General features: G+C 38.2%; 1 protein-coding gene and 1 pseudogene across 6 annotated transcripts in view; one reads left to right on the plus strand and one right to left on the minus strand.

Moving 5' to 3' along the window:
• The window catches only part of PCDH7 (protocadherin 7), a 420,500-nt gene that overhangs the window by 320,613 nt on the left and 78,739 nt on the right, over positions 1-21,148 (minus strand). The window lies entirely within an intron of this gene.
• LOC120245498 lies at positions 3,778-16,623 on the plus strand (annotated as a pseudogene).

Raw genomic sequence — 21,148 nt, forward strand, 5'->3', positions numbered from 1 at the left:
GGGAATGAGCTCCGGAATGGCTTTTAATATACTAGAGATGCTAGAGGCTCAATTGCACTAATGATGGATTATTGACAAACTGTAGTGCTGTGATGCATTTTTAAAAGCATATGTTTTCTCCTCTAACGTGCTGCTCCAGTTTGTCTCAATATTCAGTGCATTGGTTTTATCTGCGTATATTACCCTTGCCCAGAAACCCTTGCCCAGAGTATGACACAGTGCACTGATTTACTAGGAGTCTTCTTTCCTTCCAAAAAAAATCCACAATCAATATTTATGATGCCAAACCCAATAGAGGTGCTTGAAATAAATAAATAAATACACAATAGTGCTCCCATGGCTTTAATGAGGTTATCAAATGGAGTAGAACTTAAGGTTTGCCATTAGGTTTTAAAGAATGGTCAGCTCGGTGTGAAGCCTTCTGGGAAACATGAATAATGAGAAGGATATAGCAATAATTCTGGAAAGGAAAGAAGGAAGAAAGAAGGGAGAGAGAGAGGGACAGAGAAAAAAAATAATGGAAGACAGAAGAAAATAATAGCTTTTCTAGCCAGATACAAACTAGAAGCCAAATATGAAGAAAAGTCTACATTTGCCCAAGTCATGTTCCCTATTATTTTAAGGTACTGGCAGCCTTTTCATCTTATTAAACATTAACTCAAAAAGCCAGTCAATGCTTGGCTTAGTCTGACCTGACATTTTAGAATTTTTAAAAAAGAAAAAAATATATAGCCACACAAAAGCACATTAATATTGTTTGATATGTTTGAAATGATCCAAGGGCTTAAGTACTTAAACCGCTGTAGTTCATTCTCAAAACTCCCAAAGAAGTTTTAATATTTTCCCTGTTGCCGCATGTGTTCTTTGTGTGTCTACAGAGGAACAGCTACTCAGAACCATCATAATGGCAAACCAGCAGTTAAGAAAGAAGCACCAATAATAGCAATACAGATCTGACATGTTTTCTTTTCCCTGGCTTGCTGACAATCCTCAGGAAATGAAACATGTGGTTCTGATGAAGTAGTTCCTTAAATCTTAATGTGGCATTGGCCTATCTTAGGGTTCCTAAATATTCATGGGCAATACACTAAAAGGAAACTGAGAGCTGAAAAGGAGAAACAGACTGAAAGTTAAGTTATATACAAACAGTCAATAAAGAGCAGATTAGAAATGGTGCCACGGTACACAGAGATACAATATCCTTGATAGTCTTTTGGTTCATGTCACAGATTCACTGAAAATGAGTCACATAAATAATATGCCTTGTCCATAAACCAAACAGGAGTCAACAAGGTCGAATCAGTAGAGGGAGAAAGCAATACAATGGTAATATTGCCTACTGTCTAATGTGGTTCTCTTCATCTTGGTATTGGCATCACTCTCCACTCCATTGTCCAAGAGAGGGGCCACACAACAAACTTTAGGCTTTCACCTTCACGCACACAACATATCCCCATCATTTCACCCATCTCTATCAATTCATCGTTACTTATGCCTTGCTGTGTCTTCCTTCACCTGTCCCTCCTTAAATTACTGCTACTCGGTTTGTTAGGTTACTCATCATCTGTCTCCTGTACCCGACTCCAGTCTCTTTGCCACTGATTTTGGTCCCCCTAATCCAACTGCTGCCAGAATTATCTTCCTATAACACACATTCCAAATAATTACTCTTTCTTGGCTGTGATGAGAAAGACTGTTTCCTACAGGAGAAAATCAAAACAACTTTTCACGTTATACAGATGGCCCCAAGCTACCTGTCACCCCAGCATCATCCCCCAATATTCTTCCTTATACTTCAGCTTCCTTAACAACAAGCAAAGAGAGTTCAAAACCATTTCCATGCTCCTAAACTGTTACCATGTCTTCCTCCTACTCTGCCCGATAACATTCTTCTCATGGTCATGGTCAAATATCTCCTCTCTGGAACAGATCCCTCCCGCAAAGCAAGGCAATCTCTCTTACCACTTTGTCCTTCAGTAACTTGGCACATATATCTATTAACAGGTTGTGGCAGATTTGGGGAGCTTCATCTCTGAATTGCAAAGTCAAGGTACACCATACTTACACAGAAAAAATGCAACAATTTTGTTTATTCTTTTTTTTTTTTCAAGGAAAGAAACAATATCTTTGAGGTGCTTTCACCGTATCTCTGAAAAATACCAGAACCACAAATCTCAAGTTTCCTGGGAGATTGTTAAGTCAGATTCCAAAGCACGTGGTGTCATTTTGTCCACTCTTTGGAATGGACAGAGTGCACACAGAGGTTTGGTGGGAAAAGACTCTGTTGCCCAGAGAACACTTGGTGGGCAATGACCCAGAGAAAAGATAACGAGGGCTTCTAATGCTATCACAAAGTAGAGCTAAATGAGAAAGATTTCCCAGATGGTGAAGGAGGAAGCATGTATATGAGGGAAGAAAAAAGAAACCTCATTTTAATCACACACTATCAGACAGACAGCCATCACGAGGAGCTCTGCCTTTGCTATGATTGATATTTCTCAAAAATTCTCCTCACTTATGGGCCTCTCCAGATTCTGGGTTCTTTACTCCAAATTTGCTGAAGAATAAAAGGAAACTGCTTTTGCTGAGCAAAACAAGAAAAAAAACACTTTGGGCGTGAGATGTAAATGATAACCCTAAAATTAGAGAAATTGGAAATTCTCATTTTTAGTTGGGTGCTTTTCATTCTGCAGAGGCAGCACTTTCAGACCTGTTCTCTGTTAGCCTATCCCGTTCTGGTATCATTTGAGTATGTCAGGTCTTCAACTGCTCTGAACTCCAAGATTCTGGCTCCTGATATTATCAATCGAATAGGAACCAGGAGTTTCTGTAGAATGATTTCATGGAGTCTCTAACACATTCTATCCCTTGAAAGTCATTTCTTCAAATGGTTCTTGTTATCAAAGACCCCCGTACACCTAAGTGGCATCATATTTAAATTTCCAGGGGCTTTATTGTAATCTCAGCAGTATCTGGCTGTCAGCAAGAAAGTGGTGTAATGGACTATAATCATTTTGCACAAAGTAAGGACAGGTCTAGCAGAGAATGTCTAATTCTAGGTGATGGTTCCTGCAGAGTCAGTAAAGGGCACATACTAATAAGGAACTGCAAAAAAGTGCCAGTGACGACATGTTGGTTGGAAAAAAAGCAAGCTCAGCCGATTCGCTGCAGCTAATAGAATCATTACTGCTGAGTGTCAAGCTATGAAAAATACCAAAAGACAGGAGCATCAGAGTGAAAGGGAGAAGAAGATGGTAACCACAATGAAAAGAGATAAATCAGAATACCTGAATCACACCTCCATATTTTTATTGGCTGAAAGTTAAGTTAACCATGTCATCGAATCTAACGTGGTGAACTCTGTGAACCATCTATCAAATCTATCACATAGAAGTGTGCCAAAAAGCTTGCCCTGGACAGTCACTGCATTTTAATGTGCTACAAATATCACAGTCTGTAACCAAATGCTTCCCTATGTTCCTATCAGTCCAAAGCTCATTTCTAGTCATGTCCCTATCGTCATCACTGTCATCTGCTACTACATCCAGCCTCCAGGGGTTCGATCTTTGTTATGTGATGCTTACTTTTCTTTTCTTTTCTTTTCTTTTTTTTCTTACTCACGTAGAAAATGGAAAGCCAGGCAAATGAAGAGAAGGATAATGCCTGAAAATATTCTATTGCTTCTAAAAGGGAATTAATTTTCCACGCTCTTTCTAAAAACTTCTGCTACCACTGGAAGACTGAGGGTCACGGTTTCGCTAAGAAACCGGAATCTAGATGAGGAGTAATACCAAGGCCCCCGAGCCTCTGGTAAGTTACCTTCACACAGGTGCTCACCAGCACGCCCCACGGCTGCGCTCAGGAATAAAGCATGGTCCCTGTGCAGTGACCACAAGAAGCACCGATGCTTAAAAGCCACGTACTTGAAATGTCTCACTGAAAACATAAATTTTTAATATAAAGAGGTAGAGGCACAACATAAGCAAACCAAGATGGATTCATAAAAATGCACACAGCATCCCCATAGGAATGCAAAATAGCTCTTTAAGGCTTACAGTACCATTTATCAGCCAGGAAAATAATAACACAAACAAAAGATGAAAACACAACACCTGACCTTTTACGCAGCTCGCTGTTAGTCTGGGCCAGGCAGGGGCTGTTCAGTGCGACAATGAGAAAATGTTTCTGGATGTGGCAGGTGACATTACAAACTTAGCATTCACGCTGGCCTATGCCGTAAAACATTTATATAGCACCCAGCCCTCCATTAGGCACGGTTTCAAATTTACTGATTATTTTGGGTAAAAGTGAAATTAAATAATAGAAGATTCCTTGAAATAAATGTAAAAGCAGGTGCTCTTTGAAAATGCATTTGCAGGGGCGCCTGGGTGGCTTAGTCGGTTAAGCGTCCGACTTTCGCTTAGGTCATGATCTCGCGGTTCGTGGGTTCGGGCCCCGCGTCGGGCTCTGTGCTGACTGCCAGCTCAGAGCCTGGAGCCTGTTTCAGTCTGTGACTCCCTCTCTCTCTGACCCTCCCCTGCTCACGCTGTCTCTCTCTCTCTCTCCTAGAAATAAATAAAAAAATAAAAAAAAAATAAAAAAGAAAATGCATTTGCCTAGGTTGGGAGTGGGAGTGGGGTCATTCCTATGACCTCACTACCAAGGAGTTTAATTAATCATGCCTAAAAGAGAGAGGGTACTCTTGGGTAACTGGCTTGCCCTTTAAGAACTTACTCTATGTTATCAGCCAGTATCTGAGATACCGATCCTTTGCTATCATCAGTTTCTATGCTGTTATGTGACGGGGCTTAACTCGATTTATCTAACTCTTAATTTCACCGTTAATAAAAACTGAGCATCAAGGAACACAGCTCACAAGGTTCTGAATAGTGCCTCTGGGATACACATTTTATCCTTCCCACTGTTTCTATTCTGGTGACATCAGTATGCAGAAGCCATTGCAACTGAATATTCCTAGACACAATAAAACTGTACATAGAAGGATAGGTTTGGGTTTAAATTCTGGCAATTCATACATGCGTATAGCACCAGCACAACGGAAATCCTGGGCATCCGGGAACACAGGCCATTTGTCACTGGAGATTATGTAGGAAATCTTGTAAGAAGCACAGGTGTCTCTTTGTTTAAGTTTGTGAAGACAATTGTATTTGTGTTTAAGTTTGTGAAGACAAGCAGAGGAATGTTCCCTTGCACCTTTTTCAAGCCAACCGAAGCCAGGAGAAACCTTGGGTAGACAGGGCTATCTATGTCCAGCATCTGACTTAGACCTTGAGAAGGCCACCGCCCTTTGCTTTATCTCAAAACCAGTTTAGCCACATTTGAATTTTCAGGACTTTGGGCCAAGCTAGAGACTCACTAAACACTATGACACAAATGTGCATGTGTAAGTGGATGTGCACCTTTCCCCTGACACTTAAATTGGGATGACCTATTTCCTCTGCATGATAGCAGTCCTTCTGGAAGCCCAGAACAAGGAAAGGGATGGCAGTCCTCTTTTGGACCAGTGCTTGGCTGGGAATCAGAGAAGTCACTTTTGGTGACTTCCCAGTATCTGCAGATGGAATGGTAAAAACCTGGTCTTTGGAATCAGACCTGAGTTTGAATCCAGGGCAGTCATTTACGAGTTCCAAGGTTACAGGGCAAGGTACTCAACTGCATCTGTAAAATGGGTCAAACAGTGTCCATCTCCTGTTGGGACAATTCATGGAGCCTTAGCTCAAACGCCTGCTCGAGAAATGTGTACTGTCATGAGGATGTTACCATATCAGTATTTAAGCATTGGTCCATTTTTTTTTAATGAGGCACAGAAAAACTTTAATGAGAGTGGTGGTGGGACCATATGCTGAATATACCCTGCAAAAGTCTGTAACGACCTCCCAAGTTTTCTCCACTGTTGTTCCTGTCTATCAATATTGTATTTTCTTCATGTGTCATCCCCTGTAAAAGCCTGTAGTCTGCTGTGTTTTTGCAAATGTGCCAAATCATCAGAAGATCACATTTAAATAAAATGTACACATTCACATTAAAATGTGTCACTCCCCATAACCTCATTTGGTCCTAAATGAACTGTATATTTGGTATTCTGGTAGTCATTTTACATAAGATGTGTTGGTGTGTTGGCTATAACCAGCATAATCTCAAAACTTCTTTATTCCTTAAAAGAAAAAAAAAAGGCTAGTGTTGTTTACTTAGCATAAGCTTTATTTTCCCACAGTAATATGCTCAGTTTCTCATTAGAATAATATATTACTATTTTTAAATCAATTTGAATATGATTGACCATATTTTCTGTGTTGCTGCCCATATGGTTCTTCATACGCAAATGCTGGTCAAATATACGACTGTTTGTAGAACATACTCTATGGCAAGACCGTGTCACAACAGAAAAAGGCCCCCTTTCCCATATTCACCCCAACCCTTTCAAAAATCTTTAAAATAATTCTCTGCAGGATTTACTTTCCAAAAAGAGATTAACTCTTTGGTCAAGCCCAGTCATAGGAATTTATTCATCATATCTTATTAGAGAAAAGTTTTATTTGAGCAAAATTATTTGAGCAAATTTATGAAATAAATGATTTCATAAGCAACTTTAACTTCATTATTCAAGCAACTATCATAACATAACACCCCCATCAAATTAATGGCAGGGATAGACAATCCGAAGATGAATCATTTAACATGTCCTTAACAAAACAGCAAAGGAGCCTATTTTTACTTTATCTATTCAATTTCTCCCAACAATGTGAAATTCCTGTATAAGCACAAAGCCATCTGCACTTAATTAATCACACAATCCACCCAAACATTATCAGATCCTAAGAGAATGAAAAAGTGTGTGTGTGTGTGTGTGTGTGTGTGTGTGTGTGTTGTGTGTAGTTAAATAGAATCTTTATGTAATACATTTAAATCAAGACATATCTAAATGATCTAGAAAAAGAAGTACAGCTCTGCCAATCAGTTAAGTCTCTAATTTTAGAGACAGCCAGCCAGCCATAGGGTCCCCATCACCACTTTTTACCTTCTTGATACTGATTTTGCTCCCTAGGAACACTATAATGAAGGTCTTGATTTGCCTGACGGGAAATTTCTAGAAGAGCTCATCCATTAGAAGACATGGCTCCTCTCTCTTCCTAAAGAACAAGAAATGCATCACTTTCAGGAAAAAAAAAAAAAACCCACTCATTAGTGTTCTGTGTTCTGTGGGCCATAGCTCAGCCAGCTCTGTCTCATCCTGTGACAACAGAAATGATGTACTCTGAAAAGTGCCCTTCCTTTTCCAGTCAGCAAATAGAAACCCAACATGGTTAGGAATAGAAATAATTACAGTAAAAATCAATAAGATTAAGTTTTACAACTATAGGTGTAGGAGAAAAAGAAGAGGTTATAAATCTCTATGTCGCGCTCTCCTTTGCAATTTTTCCTGCCACTAATTCTTTGGTTTCCAGGTGTTGTCATGTTTATCTGTTAGTCATGCTACTCCTTCATGGTTGGTTGGTTCTTCAGGATCAGTAAGCTATGAATATTGGAAAGAACATTACCCTAGAAACCTGGTGTTCTAGACTCTAATTTCCACCCTCCCAGGATGAGTGGGCATGTCTGAGACAGGAGCTTTAGCGAGATGCCATATTTATCCGTGAAGAAGTCCTGACTACCTGGTCCTGTGGTGCAAATCTGAAGCTTACAATAGTTATCTGGTGATATACACATATACGTCAAATTAATTATGACAACTGAAATTGTTGGGTTCTTCTCAAAGGAAAAGAAATCATCTGGTGTCAGGGAATTGACAACAGCCAGTCTCATACTATGAAAAAAAACAAAAACAAAAACACTCACTTTATGAGTCCTAAGGCTCACTTTATGAGCTTTCCTTCAAGCTGATATGAGAAGTGGTGATATGAAGACTTCAAAACACTAACTAATTTTCGTTTTCAGCATGATACATATTAATGAGTACCTACTCTTGCCTAGGCATTGCGATCTATATGAAGAATACAGCACTGAAAGAAAAAAAATCAGAAAAATTCTTAAACTCCTTGAACTTACATTCCAATGAGTGAGAGAAATAAGCCAAATATAGCTTGTAAATATTCTATACACACACACACACACACACACACACAACTACATATATACATATTTGTAAACATATATATACATATATATGCATTGCATACATACATACATACATACCCCAAACAAGATTAAAAAGAAGAGGAGAAAAGTGGGGTGTGTGGGATCCAGGAGGAAAGAGCTATTTGAAATAGGGTGGGCAGGAACTTCTCACTGCTCACATGACCAGAAGAAGGAAACAAAGCTGAGCTAAGTGGAAACTTGGGAGAAATACCCCAGCAGGCAGAGCAAATTTAAGGATTTGGAGCAGGAAATGAACCTGGCCTTGTTGAGAGAACAGGGAAAATATAAGTGCAGCTGATGCTGAACGAGAAGAACGTGGTCAGAGATATCTTTAGAAATGTAAGTCAGAACTTGCATGGTCTTGAAGCTTTCGGCTTTAACTTGAAGCGAGATGGGAAGTCACTGGAGGGTTCTAAACAGAGGAGTAATTTGAATCATATTTTGCAAGAATTATTCTGCCTACAGTTTTAAAAATAGATTTCAGTAGGGGTCAGGGTTAGAAGCAGAGAGACTAATTAAGAGTCTTTAGACACTCTTTGCCATGCAGAAGAGATAGCAGAAAATTAAACAAAACAATGCAATAGCATGCATGCCCCTGTACAAAAACAAAACAAAACAAAAGCTTTTTAAGAAAAATCCACAGCATCCTGAAAAAATGTAATCACTTAAGAGTTCATTGAAAGGAAAAGCCAATGGGATTTAAAAATGCACATTCTTTGGGACGCCGGGGTGGGGTGGTTCAGTTGGTTAAGGGTCCAACTTGGGCTCAGGTCACGATCTCATGGTTCATGGGTTTGAGTCCCGCATCAGGCTCTGTGTTGACAGCTCAGAGCCTGGAGCCTGCTTCAGATTCTGTGTCTCCCTCTCTCTCTGCCCCTCCCCTGCTCATGCTCTGCCTTTCTCTCTCTCAAAAATAAAGCAAACATTAAATTTCTTTTAAGAAAATGCAAGTTCTTTAACAAACTATATAAGTCCCTAATCCTTTATTGCCTTATATCATTCTTATATGTATTTTTCTATACCTACTTAGTGAAATTTATAAAACAGATACATGCAGACAAAAGGAAAAATTGAAATCAATTTTAAAAAAAAATTTTAAATGTTTTAGTTATTTCTGAGAGAGAGAGAGACAGCATAAGCAGGGGAGGGTCAGAGAGAGAGAGACACACAGAATTGGAAACAGGCTTCAGGCTCTGAGCTGTCAGCACAGAGCCTGATGCGGAGCTGGAACCCTGAGATCATGACCTGAGCCGAAGTCGGACGCTTAACCCACTGAGCCACCCCGGCGCCCATGAAATCCAGATTTTTAATGTGTATCACAGCCTCCTTTATCTTAGACCGCACTAATAATTAAACTAAGGTCTAAGAACTAAATTTTAAATATGAAAATAGTATAAAAACTCAGTATACTGAAACATACAGAAAGGATCTCAAATTATGAGTACTGTGAATAAAAGTCTCAGAAACTATTTTGCTTTGAGCCCTCACAAAATCCAATAAAACAAATGGAGATGAAAAATCCAAAGTTTTGATAACCTGTTCAAGGTCCCAGAACAAGTAAGTATCAGGCATCGATTCAGATCCACGTGTTTAATTCTAGATCTTGTTTTCTTCTCTTATACCACAGCTGCTGTGGTCTTAATTGAAGAATTTTTTTCTACAAAGTTTCTCAAAATAAAGATTGCACAGCCAAATGACCTAATATCTAAGAAGGATCCATACAGCCAATAACTTGCCTTGATTTGGCCATTCTGTACTCTATTGGTCTGTACATTGCATTTCTGGCAAAGTGATGCAGGAATCTGGTACTCTGATAACTCAGGACTATGCGGACTCATGAGGTTCTTCTATGTTATAATATGGGCAAAAGTCCTTTAATGAAAACCCTGAAGAGAAACTCCAAAAATGTCCCCTTCCCCATTTTTTTCTGATGAATGCCTATCCATTAGTATCTTTTTCCTCTTCTCTTTACAGTAAAATCCTGATTTAAATTCACTTAAATCTTATCTTGAAAGGCACATATACATTTTTGTAAATTTTCTCAGTTCGGAGAGTAAGTGTTTTGTTTTCCACCACCTAAATGAAGAGATGAAAAGCTGTTTCAAAAGTATTTCTGAATTCCATGGTAAAAAATATGCACTTCCCACTCCCAAATCTAAGAGAGGTAAAATAAATCTCATTCTAAAATTTTACTTCATTTTGTAAAGAATTGCAGTATAGATTTAATTTAAAATAAGCAACGTAATTAAAGAGGAAAGTCCCTGCTTACATATTTTAAAAGGTCAGTGTCAAAACTTGACACAAGAAAATGTGTTTCAAATTGCACCTTTTAAATTTAAATTCCTCTTTAACTATTCTCTACAAAGTCAGTCACTGCAGGAGAGGAGGATTTCAGGGATTTTAGAAGTGAAAATATATCTTAAAGCAAAATATGCCACTAGCAGCATTATACAAAAACTCAAGAGAGATCCTGACATCATTTGAATTTCTTTAAATGTGTACAATATATTTTAAAAAACATTTTAGGCCCATTTGGCAAAACTTCACTGGAAGTATTCTTTGAGTTTATTCTAAAGAAAGACAACAATAAAGACGATAAACAAAACAACTGATTATCTACAAAATATTGCAAATGAATAATTATCAGGACACTCATTGGATCTGTGTCCCTATGTAATTAAGAGATTGTTTAGTAGTATATTAAATGAATTCATTTACATTGTTTTAATAGTTTTGCTCAAAATTCTATCTTTAGTGAGATCCTGCATATATTTCCCTGATTTTTTCATTATATTTTATATATGCATGCACAGGCATACACACATGCACACACACACACACACACACACACACACACAATCTGTACTAACAAATAAAAATGCACGCATATATTTATAGTCTTCATATAAGTTACAAGTTAGGTTTATTCTCTTTATTTCTGTAGTGCTATTTACTTCATGCTTGTATTCTCTAAACCCACCTAGTACAGGGATAGAGTCTTATCCTATTTTTTACATTCCCATCACTCCAAACATAATACAGGAAAACAGATGCTAAATTCATGAGTCTTAATTAACACATTTTGTTTTAATTAAAAATTATGGAAAAAATAGACTCCAATATACTCTTTCACCCTTACATTGGGAATTATACGTGAGAAGCTAGTAACTCATTCCAAAACCTAAAGAATATATTTAGTTAATAAATTTACATAAAGCATATATCATTTTTTAAGCCTTAGATATCTTTCACAAGGAGCTAGGACTCACATGATTTGTTTCTACATGTCTTTGTACCAGGTTTAATTACAGTGCAATGAATATTAAACAAGAGTCAATGGAGATTTTTAATACAAAGGAACTTCCTCATATGAAAAGAAAATCGAGTAGGTAAAGGAAATATTTACTGTAGGCCAGAATAAGGTAAAAGTACACCAAACAATGATGTTCGGAGAAGAAAGAATAAATAAAGCAGAATTAATACTGTATTTCATACAGTTTTAAAGCAATTCACTGAAGAGTAAAATAAACTAAAGGAAATCATAACTAAGTGAGTCAACAAGAGAGATTCATATGATAAATGAAATTTTTACTGTGGATTTTGTATGAAATTAAATCTTACAGAAAAATCTGCAAAAGCCAAATGAAAAAAAATTTCCAACGGTATTTCAAATGGCATTTGCCGTCCTATTGTGTATCTAACTATGTATGTATTACAGATTTAATATATATAAATATACTAGAAATATGTCATATGTGTAGTACACATAGTAATAAACAGTAAATATATTATAAACATATAATATATGTAAATATAGGTATACAACTTTGAAAAATTTACCCAATTCATCAAAAAAAAATGTAAGCAAGCTGAAATTGACTTCACTGATCAGTAAACCCAAGTTCAGTGTCTTTTCTCCACAGTAGAGGATGGAGTATTACTCATATTGTACTTTTCCACTGTGCTTCCGTTTCCCCTACCTGGTCTCCAAACTCCTTGAAGACAGGGAGTGCACCTCATACAGCCCTACACTTGCTGTCTTAGCATATTTTCTTGAGTGAACAAGTGCATTTATTTGGAGGGATCCAAAGACTGATGGAATTCTTCAAACTTCCTCAGTAAGTAACATTCCAAAATGAGTAGTTCACTTTTTACTCATGCTTCGGTCTGCCTCCCTTTTAAAAATTTCAGAGTTGCAAATAAATATGCAACAACTGCAAAAAAATGTTTCAAGAACTGGATTTTTCTTCATATTTAAAAGCATCCATTTCAAGAACCGACAGTCCAAATAATTTCTCATAGGAGAGGTTAGTATCCCTTAGGTTTGAAGATGATGCTATCACCAACCAGAAGAACTGCACAGCCTTTGGCCTCTCCTATATGCTCAGTATGACTGATCAGTACAAGTGCTATTCAGGATAGAGCCAGACGATGGTATTCTGATTGAGTTTCCTCATCTTCTTCGACTTTTAACCACCAGAAACCAAATATATCTTCATAATGCTTAGAATTATATTCCTTCATTTTCTAATTAAAGCCCTGATTATATTTATGACAGTTAGAGAATTCAATATGCGCATGTTTACTTAGTTGAAAAATTAAATTCATCAGCTCACCTACTATTCACTACCGCTTTTATAATAAGAAGAAAAATGTAAGTAGCCTTAATGTTATTGTCTCAAAATAAATTAGATGAATAATGTTTTCCCTTTGTAATATGAGAGAGGGGGAAAAGAGAGTACTGAGAATCGGGTTTAGAAAATAAAGGGAGGGGTGCCTGGATGTTAAGTCGGTTAAGCGACCAACTCTTGATTTCGACCCAGGTAATAAGCTCATGATTCATGAGTTCAAGCCCTGTGTCAGGCTTGTGCCGGGATTCTCTCCCTGCCTCTCCCCCCCTTCTCAAAATAAATAAATAAAACAAAAAAAAAATTGGATAGGGAGAATATATCCTTCAAGGAACTGATTAAAGCTAGAAGAGAATAAAAACAATAGTGTATGTTACACTGAAATTTTCTGCTCTAAAATTTTGAAAATAGTTTAACAGAATTCACCAGTATGAACTATAATATGACTCACTTATCAAGTTAGGATTTTGAATTTGTCCTAGAAAGAAAGTTTATTGACTTATTAGCAAACATTTGTATACAATGTACAGAAGAATTCACATTTTAAGTAGAGTATTCAAGTAATTCTGAGTGAATTTCTGAGGGAAAAATGTTTTCATTATTTTAAATGTAACTTTGAGATGCAATATTGTTGGCAATATTTCCAAAATGTATGTGGAGAATAATGAAACAAATAGTGATAAATTCATAGTTATCGATATGTAAAGACTTCAGGGCTTGAAGACAGTCTCCAAGCCACACTATCACCCACCCTACTCCCAAACAGATATCACATGCCAGAAAATGGAGAATTTTACAATGCTAGATGTTTAAATAGTTGTATTTGTTATACTGTCTAATTGTAAAGCTTTAATTCTCAGGAATCTTAAAGACTCACAAGCAGGTATCTCATTCCCCATTCTTGAAATAGGCACATATCTCCTTTTTTTTTTTAATGTTTTATTTATTTCTGAGAGACAGAGAGAGAGAGATACAGTGTGAGCAGGGGAGGGTCAGAGAGAGAGGGAGACACAGAATCTGAAGAGAGGCTCCAGGCTCTGAGCTAGCTGTCAGCACAGAGCTCGACATGGGGCTCAAACCCATGAACCGTGAGATCATGACCTGAGCCAAAGTCGGGCGCTTAACCGACTAAGCCACCCAGGTGCCCCTGCACACATCTCCTTTTATGTCACTTGTCCTTTGCATATACTTATCTCTGTCCCCTGAACTGGAAACTGTAATTTGGAGACCATGATTTGTGCACCTCTGAATTCTCTCACTCCACTTTCACTAGTTGGGGCCTTGGCTTTGTCTAACTTTCTCCTGTCCTCTACCTAGTAAAATGGTACTGTTCTTTCGAGGCCCATTTCAGGCGCTCTGAATCGTCTCCTGACCCCTTTCGGCCTTCCACTTGCCTCCACAGAGAGCCCCGTGTGACTTTCACAGACCCTAGGCTCTTTGCCTTTGTGGAGCACTTTCATTATTAGAAAATCTTACAAATTATATATTATGACCCTTGGGAAAAAGATGAATACATTAATATTACATATTAAAACATTTTATTTGACCTAAAAGTCTTTTTTCTTCTGATGTTAAAAGAAGTTAAAACATTGGTTCCTAAAAGTATTCTGGGTTCAAAGTATTGTACCTACCATGCCCAAGGAAAGACAAATCTATCTTAGTGCTCCCCCATCCGACTCCAATGCCAGAGTTAAAGATTTTATACTACTTTCTTCCCCAAAGCACTTTATTAATACTCAGCTCAGTGCTAAGCAAAGAGCAGCCCTTAAGAAATGTTTGTTGAATGTTGATGATCAAGATTTCACCCTTTCTTAGGTAATTGATTATGTTTTACCACTCAAAAGCTTGTGAGTTTTTCAAAGAATGAGGCAAGGTCTTATGCACTTTTGTATATACATAGACTCATGCATTATTTGGTGGATAGTAAATAGCTGTTGATTCAGACTGAATGCAATTTGTGCTTATCTTTGCCAGTACATACCAGGTGCCACTGACTGCCAGTCTGAAATATTTTTTCAAGTAGAAGCATCTTCCCAATGAGAGGATCATGAGAAGCTTCTGATTGTCATTCAAATATATTCAGCTGTCCCAACCTCAGGTCTGATTTGAAATGGCCAAATTGCTGGAAATTATCCCTAGTGGGAATCCATTACCAACAGTCACCATTGGATTTTATGAGTCGTGTCCTTATACTGCCATAGTGCTTTTACCTTGACTGCCGAGGGTTAGCCACAGGTTCAAGATGAAACTCAACAATTAAATGAGAGAATGAGCAGTTGTCTTAAAAATTACAATTTACAAGAGCTTGCATCAATTATCTATTACATTTTTATTTATTAACTATAATAATACAATTTGTTGTTATCATTTATTTCCAATGAGTGTAAAAGCAAAAAAATAAACTAAGGACTTGTGTGTTAAGATATTATAGTAACAACAGATCTAAATGATTATTAGCTATTTAATATTGTCCTATATCTACTTACTACATTAAAATAAACTATATACATAAACTATGTGTATACTCATTCATTCAACTGATGTGTAAGTAATCTCTATTACAGATATCGTAGCAGATACAAAGAACTATATACTGCAGAAGATCTGTCTAGTGAGACAAACAGTCCCTTATCTCACACTTAGATAAGTATTAGGAGAAGTAAACATTTGTGCCAGAAAAACACGTGAGGGCTCCTAACTCTGATTTAGGTTGCAAGTGAGGAACTTGGGGTTTCTGTTAATAAAATCATGAAAACAACTAAAAAAGCAAAGTATAAAGAAGAAAAACTTAAGTCACTTACAATCCTACCATACACACTTGAGCTACATATTGAAGAACAGTAAAAATGTAGCCGGAAGAAAAAAAGAACTTGCATTCGAAGCATGTAAAAGGCAAACAGAGGTGAGATAGCATCACAAAATCAGAAAAGGTGCAGACTCTGGGGCAGGTTGGCCTGGGATGGGATGTGTCTTAAATGATGTAAATCAGGCCCACCCACTCTGCCTCTTCGGGGTGAGCTGGGGGGAGGGATCAAAGGCAGACGGCAGGCAGGAGAACTGGTTTCTCCTCATAGGTCCATACAATAGGAGGTGTGAAGTTAGCAAATATTCACAAACCTCCAAGGGGCCAAAGCTCAGAAGGAAGCAGTGATGGAGCAATTCTGGTAGCCTCTCTCCTCAGTGATAAGATGTTTCCATCTAGGTGGACGATAACGACTGTCCTATTTCAGAAGCTTGTGTGTACTCTCTCTGCCTCCTGCAAGGGACTGAATTTTACCAAACATGCTCACATTTTTCATGTCTTCAGTCCCTCATGTCAGTGCTAAAGACTAGCAGAGAGGTCATTTCCGGGCGGCGTCTGGACCTAAGTGGCCAACAGCCTGCAGAGCAAACTGCCTGAGTTTTATTGTGACTCTGGTGACACATACCCCACCTGTGACCCTCCATCTGTGAGGAAGACACACCGCAGTGGTAGGAAACACAGGGTGCAGAAGATTACCATCAGAAATGGATGGAAGAGCAGACACAGAACTGATAGATGAAACCATCCTTGCATTTCAACAAGGAAAGATACCTCCTCCTCCATTCTCTGCTCCTCCCCTTACAGGGGCAATGATCCTGCCTCCTCCCCACCCCCAGTCTCCAGGTCCTCCTCTGCTGGTATGATGCCCTTACCCCATAAGGCCGGCCTCCTATGATGCCAATCATGGGCCCTCCTCTTCCTGGGATGGGACCTATCGGAAGCTACATGCCAATGATGCCTGGGCCCCTGATAAGACCTCTTGCCTGTCCCATAATGGTTCCCACTGGGCCAGGAATGACTCGATCAGACAAATAACGAGACATGAGAATCTTCTACTTCAACAGGAGGTCATGGTGCTGTGACTCTGGTTGTTTTCTAACAGCATGGCAAGGAAGATTGGCTCCCCCTTCCTATCAAATAGAGAATAGTTTCTGCAGAGGAGTTTGGTAGGACACACACGCGTGCTTGGGCACTCACAAGCACAATTTTCATGTGTATTGTGAAATATGAAAATAAAATGGTCAACTGTTTTAGTTAAAAAATCAAAATACATGAAGACAAGCAGAGACATGGCTCCCACTTGACCACCACAAAAACCAAGTCTCAGAGACATGCAGAGTTTCCCTTCCAGGTCAGCGTTACAAATTAGTAGGGTCAGAACTAGCATTTCTCTTCCCCTCTTTTCAGTGGAAAGGCCTGGGTTTTTCAACGCCTATGAGTCCTACAGTGGAAAACACAGAAAAGTAGGGGCAGAAAGGCAGCTGATACTGCTACCCAAATCATTAATTTTGAGCATTTCTTTTTTTGTCTTCATTTATTTAGATAATTCCTTTAATTTTCCATTTTGTTGAGTATACGTAGCTACGTCGTTAATCCAAGCTAATTTTTAAAAGGTTAGAGGCTTCATAGAGAATGAGAAAAGAAATGATAAACTCTGTTTTTCCAGATCCATTTGTAAGCTTTTCAATAGTGAGTCAACTATGAATATTTCATAATTGCATATTTTCTTTTTGGGGGCCAACAGCCATTTTAATATAGAAACCATTAATAGAATTACCAGATGGGTGCTTTATTTGCTTTTAAAGTGGTTACAAATAGTAGCAATTAGTCATTGATGAAGACCTCTAAGTCAAGAGGTTTTTCATAATTCAGCACCATGATAATTTTTGGTATCATCTGCAAAACAATAAATACAAAAAACGTTTGTAAAAGGCAACATATGTCTTGACAATTTTCTAATTATCTGTGTGTAAAACACTCAATTCTTCTGCACAGACGGAACTTTTCACATGACACATTTGTACTCCACAGCCTACAAAAGATTACTAGAAATTAGTGAGCCCATATTTCTACCATTTGTTTTTATCTGATTCTACCCAGAGTCCACAGTTATGTTTATTTTTCCCACAAGAAGAGGTAACTGCTTATATGAGAAACGGGGGAGAACGGGTGTTGAACTGAAAGCTTGAATTTATTCAGAAATAGCATTAAAAACCAGACTCCACACTTTCCAGTGAAAATAAGAGGGGAAAGATGCCAGATGGAAATTGGCCAAATGGTGTTCTTTTAGGAACTGTGCCTAGTTATCCTGAAGGGGGAAAAATAAGAAGAAGAATGAGAGGGAGATTCCAATAGGTACCCTGAAAATTTTTTCTGCTTTACTTGTCAGTAAGGAAGCAGAAAACAGTTATTTATTCAAACATCATAACAAATCTGTAAAAATTAAAAAAAAAAAAAACTACTGAATGTTTTAGACCAGGAAATACAATTTATAGTGACTTTTTGTGACATTTGGAATCTATCGATCATACTCTCTCTGTATAATCAATGTTGGTAATTGCATCGAACTCCTTCCCAATGTGTTTGTTTATGTAGTTGGTAGTGACATCCCGTCTATCCATCCCACGGCTTTTGTTCGTGTTCGGAGCTCACGCATCTTCTGCAGATCCAAACACAAAGATGTGCCTACACGCCTGCCCACCCCTTCCTCCTACACCAGCTGAGAAAAGCAACCGCCCCTGTCACTGTAGGCTCCCAAAGAGTCCACTGTCACTGCACATTTTCGTCCCTTCAGAGAAAAAAAAAAAAAAAAAAAAGAACTAAAGTTGAGACCTCTGTTGCTTGAAATTCCCCAAAAATGGAGGCTCTAATCAAGTGCCTCACTTTGGAATTTCCAAAACATTTAAGATCAGAAATCTTCTCACAAATTGGAATTCTGAAATTTATTTTACAAATAGATGAAGACTGTGACCATATGTGCTGGTTTGGGTCTAGGAATGCAGTACCTATTTAGTCAGGACACTTTGCTTCATCACATTTTTAAATAAGCAACCAGAATCCAGATATATAATATTTGTGGTTTCAGATTACATTTCAAAAGCCAAATTTCACATTCACAGGCTTTGAAAAGGGGAATCTTTGAAAGGGACATCTGAGTGACAAAAAAAAAGGGGGGGGAGAGGGCCTAATGGTATTGGTTTAGTGAATAAAGCTGATGATGGAAGTGCTGAGGTCCCAGAGGCCCAGAAGCTTTGCTTGGGCCTCAAAGGCTGATACTCTGCACTGTCTTGCCTCTCCATTTTCTAACAGTCTCCAGTTCTTCCTGGCTTGGCCCCCCCTGACACCAAACTCTCACAGATGCAATTGATTCTTCCCTTCTTTGACCTCTCACAGCTGCCTTGCCAATCCCATTACCAAATCATACCACCATCTGTTTGCTCTCCAACTCCTCCTCCTGGATTGCCACGAGTTAGTGAGAAAATGGAATAACCACACTGATGGACTTTGCTACAAATTTATGATTCCCAATGTCAGCTGAACTCTCAGAGCGGCTTACAGCCCTAGTGTTCATTTCTACTTGGCTGGTGTTCTCAATCCACACAGAAACTGTTCCCACCACACCCTCCTCAGATGCACCCCACTCCCCCATCCCGGACTCCTCTCAACCTCAATTTCACCTCCTACTGCTGAGAACATTGTGGCCGTCAGGCATGAACTCCCTCTCCTTCCCTCCTCTACTTCTCCAAATTCACCTGTATTTCCACTCACTGGATCTTCATTTAGCCACTTGGAAGAATCCTCATTATTTTATCCATTTGACCTTTTGATTCCACTCCTTCCTGCCTCTGACAAGATCTTATTTCCTCAGTGGGCTTTCTGATTTCTGTTCAACCTCTTTCTTACACCCTATGAACCTACCTAAAGTTCCTTATATTGTAAAAAAGCTCTTTCCTCATTTCTTCCATCACCAAATTGCTGTTTCCTTTTCTCTCCTGCAAAATTCTTGGCAAAGTAAGTTGCATTCAATGGTTCTGCTTACTTAAAACGGTTTCCATGAAACTTGATGTACTCTAAGTTGGTGACCATGCTGATGAATCTATTAGACACGCTGTGTAAACATCTTTCTTCTCACTCTTTAATTTTGTTGATCTGAATTCTGGGAATGTGGCTTCAATATCAACTCACTCACCTATGAACTGCTTAAATTCGGGCAGGTATTTAACTTCTCTAAGATTTAGCTCTCACACATTTAAATTGGGGATGCCAGGGTCACTTTTAAGGACAGCCAGGTTTCCTTTGAGCAAATTACTTTTTATCCACTGAATTCAGTATGGTGAGACTGTTACTCAAAGTGTGCTGCCTTTCCTTAACCAAAAGGTTGATAAATTGCCTGAAAAGGACATTTTGGCATTCCAATGGAGTTTGATCAGTGAGCATAGTGATGAAATGCATTTTAACATAACTGGATTTAAGTCATTTCAGGAGCAGTATCGGAAAGAGACTTTACCAATTCCTACTGACCCCTGAATTTATCTCTACCCACTGGGGCTGGAATAAACTTTTCTTTTTCTTGGCCATGTTCCTTCTTCTACCACTAGTACTTCACAAGCTCCACTTCATGGTTCCCAAAGCTATCTTTAGTTTAAAATATTAAGTGATAAATTTGGTTTCTATAGCTTGAAAACAAATTGTGTTATTAGTATTAAATTAGCTAATCTATGTAATATTTTTAGTGTAAAATCTAGTGCCTAATAAGGGTGAAGTCAATTTTTGTTATTATTATTGCTTTTGATATGTTATTATTAGTAGGTCTACTATACTCTGACTGAAACACTTTTCATCTTTGCTATTCATCACCCAATCTTTCCATATTCTACACGTATTTTGCTACTGCTTTATGTTACCCTCACTGTGGCTCACCAATGGCCCTTTACCTCCTTCCATTTTCACTCTATGTTCCCCAGTGATCTCATATACTTCTTTGCAGTCACCTGTCACTAAATGTACATGAACTTTTTAATTTTTCCCCTTCCCAATCTTATTCTCTTACTTTTCAAATTCCACTTTTTTTCAAACTCCACTTTTTAATTAAAATGTTCAATACTAAAATCTGAAATAAACTTCTTTTTTAATCCTATTTTTCTCTCCTTTCTCCTCCAGTCTCTAATCATGTATACTTTACATCCTTTGGTACATACACGTCTTTATCTGTCTCACATCATGCATCAGAATCACACTATGAGGTTTTATCGGACTGTATGAGTCCCCTGACAAGTGTCTTCTTCTCCAGCACTTTTACTATCAACTGCCCTCCATTTCACCAATAAAGTCATCATTTTAAACACTTATTGAGTTAGACTCTTGCTTGAAAACTTTCAGTGACTTACAAATACTTACAGAGTAAACACATACAATTCAAGGCTTTTCTGGAGCTGAATTTACTTGCTCTTTCCAGTTCATTGTGACTCACCCATCCCATGTTTCCTACACTCTAACCACACTGGATTATGTGATCTCACCAAGTATGCAAGGAAGTTTGACATTTTCACTACTTTGCTCA

Source organism: Hyaena hyaena, unplaced genomic scaffold (assembly GCF_003009895.1).
Source record: "Hyaena hyaena isolate Hyena2069 unplaced genomic scaffold, ASM300989v1 scaffold_424, whole genome shotgun sequence".
NCBI lineage: Eukaryota > Metazoa > Chordata > Mammalia > Carnivora > Hyaenidae > Hyaena > Hyaena hyaena.